Genomic DNA, 13,192 nt, shown 5'->3' with positions numbered 1-13,192 from the left:
ATGCAAATGAGAACAAGAATTTGTTTTGATTCAAATTTGGCATATTTGGATCATTCTTTGCCACCACTTGGTTTGTTTTTTCAAATCAAACTCAATTTCCTATCTCTAAGTCAAATTCACTTGTTGAGGCATAGAGAAAGGTATTCCAAGAGAAATTGATCAAAGATTCAAAAACTCTTCCTTTTCCCATAATCAAACATTCTCCCCACAAGAGACCAACTTTTGACAAAAAGAGATACTTAGAGTATTTTGACAAAACAAAAGTTCTAACTCTACGATTTTCAAAATTCTCAAGTGGTAGCTGATCCATTTGCTTTAGCCTTAATTTCTCCCCCTTTGGCATCAAGCACCAAAACGGGATCATTTTTGGCCCTTAAACCCTATTGCCTCACCAAAATCTTCAAATAAGAGTAAAAGGCAATAAGAGTATGGAGATGAACTTGGAGTAAGTTACCCTCTCATCGGAGTGCAGTGGAAGTCTTTCATGGTCCAAGTCCACCTTTCCCTTTCAATATATCTTTGAGACTAATTGAAGAAAACTCAAGCACATGGTTAGTCTCAAAGGATAAGTTGTAGCACATCTCCCCCTAAATATGTGCATCACTCACACATGGACTTTTGAGATCTGGGGATTGCGTTGTACAACTTGATCAACATAATTAAGCAAGAAAATGCATAAAGGAACATGATCAAAGGCATAAAACACATGTATGGTATAAATCAATCCAAGTTCCGTGAATCTAAGACATTTAACTCACTACGCAACCTGCAAAAGGTCTTCTCATCTAAAGGCTTGGTAAAGATATCGGCTAGCTGGTTCTCGGTGCTAATATAAAACACTTTGATATCTCCCTTTTGCTGGTGGTCTCTCAAAAAGTGATGCCGGATGTCTATGTGCTTTGTGCGGCTGTGTTCAACAGGATTATCCGCCATGCGGATAGCACTCTCATTATCACATAGGAGTGGGACTTTGCTCAGATTGTAGCCAAAGTCCCGGAGGGTTTGCCTCATCCAAAGTAGTTGCGCGCAACACTGTCCTACGGCAACATACTCGGCCTCAGCGGTGGATAGGGCAACGGAAGTTTGTTTCTTAGAACTCCAAGACACCAGGGACCTTCCTAAGAATTGGCACGTCCCTAATGTACTTTTCCTATCAACCTTACATCCAGCATAATCGGAGTCTGAATATCCAATTAAGTCAAAGGTAGACCCCTTTGGATACTAGACCCCGAAGCAAGGCGTAGCGACTAAATATCTAAGAATTCGCTTCACGACCACTAAGTGACACTCCCTTGGATCGGATTGAAATCTAGCACACATGCATACACTAAGCATAATATCCGGTCTACTAGCACATAAGTAAAGCAAGGAACCTATCATAGACCGGTATGCTTTTTGATCAACGGACTGACCTCCTTTGTTGAGGTCGACGTGTCCATCACTTCCCATTGGAGTCTTTGCGGGCTTGGCGTCCTTCATCCCAAATCGCTTGATCAAGTCTTGCATGTACTTCGTTTGGGAGATGAAAGTGCCGTCCTTGAGTTGCTTCACTTGGAACCTAAGGAAGTAGTTCAACTCGCCCATCATCGACATTTCAAACTTTTGAGTCATCACCCTGCTAAACTCTTCACAAGACTTTTGGTTAGTAGAACCAAATAATATGTCATCGACATAAATTTAGCACACAAATAAGTCACCATCACAAGTCTTAGTGAATAAAGTTGGATTGGCTTTCCCAACCTTGAAAGCATTAGCAATTAAAAAGTCTCTAAGGCATTCATACCATGCTCTTGGGGCTTGCTTAAGTCCATAGAGCGCCTTAGAGAGCTTACACACGTGGTCGGGGTACCGTTCATCCTCAAAGCCAGGGGGTTGCTCTATGTACACCTCCTCCTTGATTGGCCCGTTGAGGAAAGCGCTCTTCACATCCATTTGGAACAACCTGAAAGAATGGTGAGCGGCATAGGCTAACAATATGCGAATTGACTCTAGCCTAGCCACAGGAGCAAAAGTCTCCTCAAAGTCCAAACCTGCTAAAAGTCGCCTAGAGGGGGGGTGAATAGAGCGAATCTGAAATTTACAAACTTAATCACAACTACAAGCCGGGTTAGTGTTAGAGATGTAAACGAGTCCGAGAGAGGGCGTGAAAACAAATCGCAAGCGAATAAAGAGTGAGACACACGGATTTGATTTACCGAGGTTCGGTTTTCGCAAACCTACTCCCCGTTGAGGTGGTCACAAAGACCGGGTCTCTTTCAACCCTTTCCCTCTCTTAAACGGTCCCTCGGACCGAGTGAGCTTCTCTTCTCAATCAATTGGGAACCAAACTTCCCGCAAGGACCACCACACAATTGGTGTCTCTTGCCTTTATTACAATTGAGATGATCGCAAGAAAGAATGAAAGAAGGAAGCAATCCAAGCGCAAGAGCTCAAAAGAACACAACAAATCTCTCTCACTAATCACTAAGCCTTGTGTGGAATTGGGAGAGGATTTGATCACTTTGGTGTGTCTTGTATTGAATGCTTAGCTCTTGTAAGTAGTTGGAAGGTGGAAAACTTGGATGACTTGAATGTGGGGTGGTTGGGGGTATTTATAACCCCAACCACCAAACTAGTCGTTTGGTGAAGGCTGCTATCGACGGGCGCACCTGACAGTGTCCGGTGCACCAGCCACGTCACCCGGCCGTTAGGGTTCGACCGTTGGAGCTCTGATTGGTGGGGTCGCATGGCTGTCCGGTGGTCCACCGGACAGGTACTATAGACTGTCCGGTGCGTCTCCCGCGCGTGCTCTGACTCTGGCACGCACTGTAGCGCATTAAATGCCTCTGCAGGTGATCGTTGGCGCCGTAGTAGCCGTTGCTTCTGCTGGCACACCGGACAGTCCGGTGAATTATAGCGGAGCGCCCTTGGAAATTCCCGAAGGTAGCGAGTTTGGCTTCGACCGCCCTGGTGCACCGGACACTGTCCGGTGGCACACCGGACAGTCCGGTGCGCCAGACCAGGGTGCCTTCCGGGTTGTCTTTTGCTCTATTGTTTGAACCCTTTTCTTGGTCTTTTTATTGGCTTATTGTAAACCTTTGGCACCTGTAGAACTTATAGACTAGAGCAAACTAGTTAGTCCAATTATTTGTGTTGGGCAATTCAACCACCAAAATCAATTAGAAAATAGGTGTAAGCCTAATTCCCTTTCAATCTCGCCCTTTTTGGTGATTGATGCCAACACAAACCAAAGCAAATATAGAAGTGCATAAATGAACTAGTTTGCATAATTGTAAGTGCAAAGGTTACTTAGAATTGAGCCAATATAAATTCTCATAAGATATGCATGGATTGTTTCTTTATTTTTAATATTTTGGACCACGCTTGCACCACATGTTTTGTTTTTGCAAATTCTTTTGTAAATTCTTTTCAAGGTCCTTTTGCAAATAGTCAAAGGTAAATGAATAAGATTTTGCGAAGCATTTTCAAGATTTGAAATTTTCTCCCCCTGTTTCAAATGCTTTTCCTTTGAGTTAAACAAAACTCCCCCTTAATGAAATCCTCCTCTTAGTGTTCAAGAGGGTTTTAAGATATCAATTTTGAAAATACTACTTTCTCCCCCCTTTTGAACACAATAAGATATCAATTTGAAAATCATTAGTTTTAAAATTAGGTGGTGGTGCAGTCCTTTTGCTTTGGGCTAATACTTTCTCCCCCTTTGGCATGAATCGCCAAAAACAGATACTTTGAGTGAAATATAAGCCCTTGAAACGACTTTCTCCCCCTTTGGTAAATAGCATATGAGTGAAGATTATACCAAAGTTGGAGAGTTGCTTGGAGCGACGGCGAAGAATGAGTTATGGAGTGGAAGTCGTTGTATTCGCCGAAGACTCCAATTCCCTTTCAATACACCTATGACTTGGTTTGAAATTCACTTGAAAACGCATTAGTCATAGCATATGAAAGAGACATGATCAAAGGTATATTTATGAGCTATGTGTGCAAAACATCAAAAGAAATTCCTAGAATCAAGAATATTTAGCTCATGCCTAAGTTTGTTAAAAGTTTGTTCATCTAGTGGCTTGGTAAAGATATCGGCTAATTGATCTTTAGTGTTAATATATGCAATCTCGATATCTCCCTTTTGTTGGTGATCCCTTAGAAAATGATACCGAATGGCTATGTGTTTAGTGCGGCTATGCTCAACGGGATTATCTGCCATGCGGATTGCACTCTCATTATCACATAGAAGAGGAACTTTGGTTAATTTGTAACCATAGTCCCTAAGGGTTTGCCTCATCCAAAGCAATTGCGCACAACAATGGCCTGCGGCAATATACTCGGCTTCGGCGGTAGAAAGAGCTACGGAATTTTGCTTCTTTGAAGCCCAAGACACCAAGGATCTTCCCAAGAACTGGCAAGTCCCCGATGTGCTCTTTCTATTAATCTTACACCCTGCCCAATCGGCATCCGAATAACCAATCAAATCAAAAGTGGATCCCCTCGAATACCAAAGCCCAAACTTAGGAGTATGAACTAGATATCTCAAGATTCGTTTTACGGCCGTAAGGTGAGCTTCCTTAGGATCGGCTTGGAATCTTGCACACATGCATACGGAAAGCATAATATCCGGTCGAGATGCGCATAAATAGAGTAAGGAGCCTATCATCGACCGGTATACCTTTTGATCGACGGATTTACCTCCCGTGTCGAGGTCGAGATGCCCATTGGTTCCCATGGGTGTCTTGATGGGCTTGGCATCCTTCATTCCAAACTTGTTTAGAATGTCTTGAATATACTTCGTTTGGCTAATGAAGGTGCCCTCTTGGAGTTGCTTCACTTGAAATCCTAGGAAATACTTGAACTCCCCCATCATTGACATCTCGAATTTCTGTGTCATGATCCTACTAAATTCTTCACAAGTCGATTCGTTAGTAGACCCGAATATAATATCATCAACATAAATTTGGCATACGAACAAATCATTGTCAAGAGTTTTAGTGAATAGAGTAGGATCGGCCTTTCCGACTTTGAAGCCATTAGCAATAAGGAAATCTCTTAGGCATTCATACCATGCTCTTGGGGCTTGCTTGAGCCCATAAAGCGCCTTAGAGAGCCTATAGACATGGTTAGGATACTCACTGTCTTCAAAGCCGGGAGGTTGCTCAACATAGACCTCATCCTTGATTGGTCCGTTGAGGAAGGCACTTTTCACGTCCATTTGGTAAAGCTTAAAGCCATGGTAAGTAGCGTAGGCAAGTAATATACGAATTGACTCAAGCCTAGCTACAGGTGCATAGGTTTCACCGAAATCCAAACCTTCGACTTGTGAATATCCCTTGGCCACAAGTCGGGCTTTGTTCCTTGTCACCACACCATGCTCGTCTTGCTTGTTGTGGAAGACCCACTTGGTTCCTACAACATTTTGGTTAGGACGTGGAACTAAATGTCATACCTCATTCCTAGTGAAATTGTTGAGCTCATCTTGCATCGCCACTGTTGGGGACTTGTTCTCAAATGCTATGAATTAAGAACAAGGCAACATAAATGTTAAATGTTAATGCCCTTCGCCCGCTGAAGCATTATTTCCTCAAGGATTTAATGAACTTCGGACGAAGGTTCAGAACGACACAATTACGAAGGTTGTATCTTCGTAATCGAACTCTCAGAAATTATATAAAACAATGCGAGATATGAAGCATTAAAGACAAGTAAATTATGAGTAAACGACATCATTTACATATTATATAAACATGATGTATTCAAATATTAGACACATTTATACCTCTGCCTTGGCAAAGAATATTTCCCGAGTGATGTGATTGCAATTACAGGAATGCGTGAACAGTAAAGGAATACTGTTCACTATTTATAGGCACAGGACACAGCCTGTGAGGAATTACAGTCATGCCCCTCATAAAGGTTTACAACATTGACTCAGACCTTTATGGGCTAAAAAGTCATTCTATCTTTAAGTCGGTTCGACCCTTCATCTTCGGATATGTTGTAATACCGAAGCTTCATGAATGGTGCCTTCGGCGTCACGTATGAGCAGCTTCAGCCGAAGCTGTCTTTTTCTACAGGACCTTCGGCGACGAAGCATGGTCCCAACAGTAGCCCCTTCGCGGTGCTAGATCGTTTTTCGTAACGAGCTTGATCCGTGAAAAAAGTCTCTTAGGCTTCAGGAAGCCGAAGGTCCGAAAAACACCTTCCCTGAGCTCGTTGTCGAGAAACGATACAATTTCCGAGCGTGTAGCGGTCCCACCCTGCAGGTTTACTATTTGGTCTCTACGGCCCACCGCGCAGCGGGTGTGAGCAGCTGTTTGCCTGGTGTAAAAATCCTGACGAATCACCTTCTTACCTGCAGTACTATATAAACAGACGGGTAGGTGTGAAGTTACCACAACATTCATTGCTATTGCACTGTTTTGCTGCCAAAATTTTTAACCATAGCCGAAGCCTGACTCCCGCAATCAGACGAAGCTCCAGTTTAGAGCCTACTTCGTCAGACGAAAAGCTTCGGGAGAAGAAGTTATTTAGTTCCCAAGAAATCTTTTAAGAAATTCAAAATTAAATGGCCAGAGTGCGCTCTACCGCTAGAGTTGAGCGTGAAGGAGGCGAAGCCGAAGGAGCGGAGACTGTTCCTATCTCCGAAGCAATGTGACGATCCGGATTGGTGACCTCGGAAGGAATCCCCAGTGCCGAGACAGAACAGACTGTTGCCGATACAGAACAAGTTGCTGCCGAAGCTGAGGAAGGAGATATTGAGGAAGCTAATTCCGATGATGATTACTATATCGTCGTACCGAGCAAGCCCAGCCATTTGGACTTCGAAAAGTCGACTGTCTCCAAGGCTGATTTCTCCAAAATGGTGAAGTCGGGCTATTTCAGTGAAAATGAGAAGAAGCTGCTTCGCTTCGGGGGGGGAGGAAACTACCCCAAAGCCAGAAAAGGATGAAATAGTTATTTTCAAGAGTTTTCTGAAAGCTGGGTTGAGATTTCCTTTGAATAGAATGATTTCTGATGTGCTGCAAAGGTTTGGGATCTATTTTCATCAGCTGACTCCTAACGCCATTGTCAGGCTTAGCGTTTATATCTGGGCTCTCCGAAGCCAGGCGGTGGAGCCGTTTGCCGACAGCTTCTGTCGAGTTCATGAACTGCATTACCAGACTAAGGCCAGAAAAGATGGATTGCATGAAAATTTTGGTTGCTATAATTTTGCCTATCGGAAAACCACAAAGTTTCCTGTGATCAGCTACCGAAGCAAATGGCCAGCGGGCTGGAAGTCAGAATGGTTTTATGTAAAAGTTGACGAAGACAAAGAGAAGCTGGTTCAGAGCCCTCTTGAACTGATCTTCGGAGAAACAAGACCCCGATGCAAAATGGCAGTAGAAGGTCCAACTTGGGCTGCACTGGTTGAGTTCAAAATTATTGCAGAACATATTGGAACTAGAGATTTAGTGCAAGAATTTCTAGCCTTCAGGGTATTTCCAACTATGAAAGAGTGGACTATGCCGAAGCTTAAAGGGGAAAAGAAAGAGGGGGAACTCGTTCGACTGCCCTATTATTATAAGTTTAAGAAATATTTTAAAGCACCCTGCCAAGAATGGCTCGATACAATTGAAATAATGAGTAATGAAATTCTTGGAAATTACTCCAAAAAAGAGGACCAACTGATGACAGCAGCCTTCGGCACTCGGCCGAAGCGAAGGCTGAACAGGGTGCTTGACGCTATAGGATTTGAATATGCTGATTATGGCCGACTGGGCGGGGATGCTGGAGGCCCAAAGCGAAAAAGAATTACTAGCGCTACTGACGAAGAGGTCGCCAAGGTAGCCAAAAAGAAAAAGAAAGATTCTGAAAAACTTAGCATTGAAGAGTTAAACCCTGAGCCTAAGGTGGCCACTACAAGGAGAAAAAGTGCATCTCCAGAGCCAGAAACGCTGGTTCAAGAAGAAGATACTCCTGCTACTCCTTCTGCTGTTGAAGTAGAAGAGATTATGAAGGTAATGACTGAACCCTTGCCTATCAGGCTAAGTCCGCTGGCACTGGAACTGACGAAGTTTTTTCAGAAGGACAAGGCAGCTTCGGCAGACGAAGGCCCTGCACTGCCGAAAAAACAGAGGATTATTCAAATAGCAGATGTAATTCATGGGACACCGTCTCCAACACCGGCATCAAAAATTGCCATTGATCAAACTGCCGAAGCTAAAGGCGTCACAGCCGAAGCCACCAGAGCAGAAATTTTCGAAGCTGATACTGGCGCAGCCGAAGCTGCCGAGGCTGAAATCGGAGCCACAGAAGATCCGAACCTAGAGGAGACACTTTAAGTCATCGATAACATACTCCTAAAAATGACTGAGGAATCTGTTGTGGCTGCGGCAAGCACAGCTACTGAAAAGGGGAAAGAACAAGCTGAGGACATTTTGGAGGAAGAAGATTTTGAATTTCAAGATTTACTTGGGCAAGGACTGACAGACTCTGAAAAAGCAGAGCTTAAAAAATGTGCTATAGCCTGCGGATATAAGCCAAGGGCTACACTGTTCGGCGGTGTTAACGAAGGAAAACTGAGGTGCCTTCGAAACCGCAGCGAAGCTAAAATTGTTAGAACTCTCTGCAAAAACATTGGCTTGCCGAAGCTAGAAGCAGACCTGTGCCGTTATCAACGACATCATATCGCCGGAAGCTTGCTTTATGCTAACTTCAAGGTAACAAATATTTTTGTTATTTTATTACTGTTATTATTATCTTTTAGGTCGTGTTCTAACAAAGATCGTTTCGACAGAGCATATTATTAAGCAAGGTTCTAAAAATGCAACAAGATCTAGAAGAAGAGAAAAACAAAGCCGTCATTCAAGATTTGGCTGAAAAAGTTGAAAATTACGAAGCTAATCTGAAGAAGAAAGACTTCACAATCCAAGACCTTGAAATCATGGTCAAAGAGCACGAAGGTGCATTAGAAAAGAAAGATTTTGTTATTCAGACCATGGAGGGTTCTTTGGCTGAAGTCCAAACTGAGAATGACAAGTTAAAGAATGAATTTCTCCGACAGTCAGAAAAATTCGAGCAAGAAAAGAAATATCTTGAAGCAAGCCTGAAAACTGAAGTGGACAAAAATTCAAATTTGCAGAAATCTTTTAAAGAACTTCAGGAGAAATGCTTAAGCTTCGGCAGCCGATGCGTGCAGCGGCTGAAGGATGTGTTTCACTTTGTTGGAGCTAGCTCTGCGAAATTTACACCTTCAGCTGAAAATCTGCCCAGAACATTAGAATATATTGAAGGCGAAGTTGATTCCCTTGATGAAGTTATTGGTGGGCACGTCGACTTCTGCGCCCTAGTAGCTTCTCGGGGCACAGCTACTGCTTTTTTGAAGGCTGGCTGCACGCATGGAAACATTGTGAACAGACCAAACTTCAGCTTGTCAGCATCAGATTTGATAGATATCCCAAGCCTAGCTCGAAGCATTGGAAATAGATTCATGACCCAGATTTGGGTAAGTGGCGGGCGAAAAATGGCAGGTGACGAAGCTCGAAGCCATCTTAAGCCGGTAAGAAACTTATGTTTGTTACTTTTACCTTCTCCTTTGAAATTTGCACCTTATTCTGCTGTTTGGTATACACAGGATGATGAAGCTGAAGAATGACGAAGCTGAAGTTTGACGAAGCTGAAGACGAAACCTAGGCTGAAGCTTAAAATTGCTTACAATATGCTTTCCTGTAAAAATTCTGGAGAAACTCTTGTAATATAGCTATGGAACAACTCATGTAAATTTGTACATACCTTGTAATATATTCTGTCTCCCTTATCCGCGTACAGTCTGCTTTGCTGTGGACGAAACTTCTCTTTTGAGCCGAAGGCGAAAAACACCTTCCCTTCTTTTCGTACACAATGAAGCATAAAATTTTTTTCCTTCGAAGTTTTTCCTCATTTTTGAAGCAATTGTCTTCTTTGTGTAGCATGATGATGATTCTATATATGTCTAAATGAATGTTTATGAATGCAAATGACATGATGACATGTACTGTGCAAATGAATATTGGGGCACATGTTCAAAAATCATAAGCACAACCCTTCATCCCCTCAAGAATGATACAAATCTTTTTGACGTTTACTTTTCGGCTTCACCGTTTATTTTTCGGTGTATCAGCGTTGACTTTTCGCTGTAAGCCTCCCTTGGGAGCTTCTTCGCCTTTTACTTTCAGCGGAATCAGCGTTTATTTTTCGCTGTAAGCCTCCCTTAGGAGCTTCTTCGCCTTTTACTTTCAGCGGAATCAGCGTTTATTTTTTGTTGTAGGCTCTGCATTCCCTTAGGAACGACTTTTGAGCTTCTCCCTGTTTTCTTTTCCTTTTTCCTTTGTGTTTACATTTACATTTTTGGGGGATGTCATTCTCATAGAATTGAAATAAGGAAAATTACATGTTGTGGCCCCATTAAAAACCTTTCTCCCCCTTTGGAAAGGAAAAGGGTGCCACAAAAAAGAATATAAAAATTACATCAAACTAAACATAATATCGCCGAAGCTCATCCGCATTCCACGATCTAGGAATGTTGTTGCCGTCCATATCCTTCAATCTGTAGGAACCGGGTCTTGACGAAGATACTACTAAAAAGGGGCCTTCCCACTTCAGCTGTAGTTTGCCTACTGTCTCAGGATTGGCTACTCTTCGAAGTACCAAGTGTCCTGGTTCAATGTTCTTCAGCTTAACCTTTCTGTCACGCCATTTTATTGTTTCAGCTTGATATTTATTGATGTTTTCCACAGCTTGAAGTCTGATCCCTTCAATAGCATCTTTTTCTACAGAGCAATCAGCTTCGTTTTCGCCTTCTGCCGAAGCTACTGTCCTTATTGATCCTGTTTTGGCCTCTTCTGGGGTTATTGCTTCGTCACCGAACAATAGTTTAAAGGGTGTAAAGCCTGTTGATCTTGACATGGTTGTGTTATGACTCCACACCACTTTGATTAACTCGTCTGGCCACTTTCCCCTGGGCTGATTGAAGATTGACTTCATTATTCCTGTCATTATGATCCCATTGGCTCTCTCGACAAGTCCATTTGACTCTGGGTGTCGGACTGATACAAAATGGATCTTCGTGCCGATTGGATCACAAAATTCTCTGAAGGCTTCAGAATCAAACTGTGTCCCATTATCCACAGTAATAGCCTTCGGCACTCCGAAACGACAAACAATGTTTTGCCAGAAAAACTTTTGAATAGTAAATGAAGTTATTGTGGCTAAGGACTTTGCCTCAATCCATTTGGAAAAATATTCCACTGCCACCACCACATATCTTAAGTTCCCCTGTGCTGGTGGTAATGGACCTAGCAAATCAAGACCCCACCTTTGCAACGGCCAAGTGGGTTGTATTAATTGAGTTAAAGACGAAGGTTGTTTTTGATCTCTTGCACATTTCTGACAACCTTCGCATTTTTGAACTAAATCCGCTGCATCCGAAGCTGCCTTTGGCCAATAAAATCCTTGGCGAAAAACTTTCCCAAGCAAGGGCCTAGATCCAATGTGAGATCCACAAAGACCTGCATGTATGTCCTTCATTAATTCTATACCTTCGGATCTGGATAAACACTTGAGCAATGGGGAACAGACCCCACGCTTGTATAACTCCCCTTCTATTATGACATATGGTCGAGCTCTTGCTTCTATTCTCCTGTTATAAGCTTCATCGTCTGAAAGAAAATTACCCTGAAGGAAAGAGATGATCTCAGTTCTCCAATCTTCACTATAAACAGGGGATATGTTAAGGACTGCTCTTTCAAGAAGCTCGACCGAAGGTGCTTTTATTGTTTCAAAAAATAAATCCGAAGGTATAGGCAGCCCCTGGGCTGCTGACTTAGCCAATAGATCAGTGTATTCGTTTTCTCCACGAGGAATATTTTTGACAGAGAAACCTTTGAAGGAAGCCTCAATTCTTCGGACTGTATCTAGATATTTTTCAAGCTTCGGGTCTCTTGCTTTGTAGCTCTTGTCAATATGACCAGAGATAACTTGAGAATCAGTTTTAAGAATGGCCCTTCTAATTCCCATTGCCTTTAATTTCCGAAGACCCAAGAGCAGAGCTTCATACTCAGCGATGTTATTTGTGCAACTAAAATCAAGTCTTGCCGCATAACAAGTTTTAACTTTGGAAGGTGAAACCAACACAGCAGCCGCTCCTGCTCCGAAGGTTCCCCAAGACCCATCGCAAAACACTATCCATGCTTCGGCATCTTTATTTGTTTCCTCCTCCTGAGCCCCTGGCGTCCAATTAGCAATGAAGTCTGCTAACGCCTGGGACTGAATCGAAGATCTATGAACATAATCAATACAAAATTCATTGAGCTCTGCAGCCCATTTTCCAATCCTTCCAGTAGTTTCTCGGTTTCTCATAATATCCTTCAGAGGTTGTGAAGAAGGAACAATTATGTTGTAAGCTTGAAAATAGTGCCGAAGCTTCCTGGAGGCCATCAAAACAGCATATAGTACCTTCTCCAATTCTGTATAATTTTTCTTTGATAAACTAAGAACCTCGGATACAAAATATATTGGGGCCTGCCTCTTAACTTGGCCTTCAAGCTTCTCCTGAACAAGTGCTGCACTTACCGCTGAGTGCGAAGCTGCCACATATAATAACAAAGGAGCCCCTGGCGTAGGTGGAGTTAACGTTGTTAGATCTATCAAATACTGCTTCAGCTCTTCGAAGGCTTTCTGCTGGATTGGTCCCCATTGAAAGACTTCGGCTGACTTCAGCACTTCGAAGAATGGTAAATTTCTCTCTGCTGATCTGGATATGAATCTATTGAGAGATGCCAGCCTTCCTGTCAATCTTTGGGCCCCCTTTTTTGTACTTGGTGGTTCCATTCGAAGTATAGATTCGATTTTACTTGGGTTGGCCTCAATTCCCTTTGTTGAAACTAGGCAACCGAGAAATTTCCCCTTCTTTACTCCGAAGACACATTTTTCTGGATTCAGCTTTAGACCAGCCTGTCTAAAATTAGTGAAGGTCTCCTGCAGATCAGCAATGTGGTTATCTTGCTTCGTGCTTTTTACAATGATATCATCAACATAAGTTAGCACATTCCTGCCTATCTGAGAATGAAGGACCTTCGCTGTCATTCTGCTGAAACTTCCTCCGGCATTCTTAAGCCCCTCAGGCATCCGAAGGTAACAATATGTCCCACTAGGGGTTATGAAGCTGGTTTTCGGTTCATCTTCCTTC

This window comes from Zea mays, chromosome 8 (assembly GCF_902167145.1).
Source record: "Zea mays cultivar B73 chromosome 8, Zm-B73-REFERENCE-NAM-5.0, whole genome shotgun sequence".
NCBI classification, from domain to species: domain Eukaryota; kingdom Viridiplantae; phylum Streptophyta; class Magnoliopsida; order Poales; family Poaceae; genus Zea; species Zea mays.
This window is presented reverse-complemented; position numbering follows the sequence as displayed.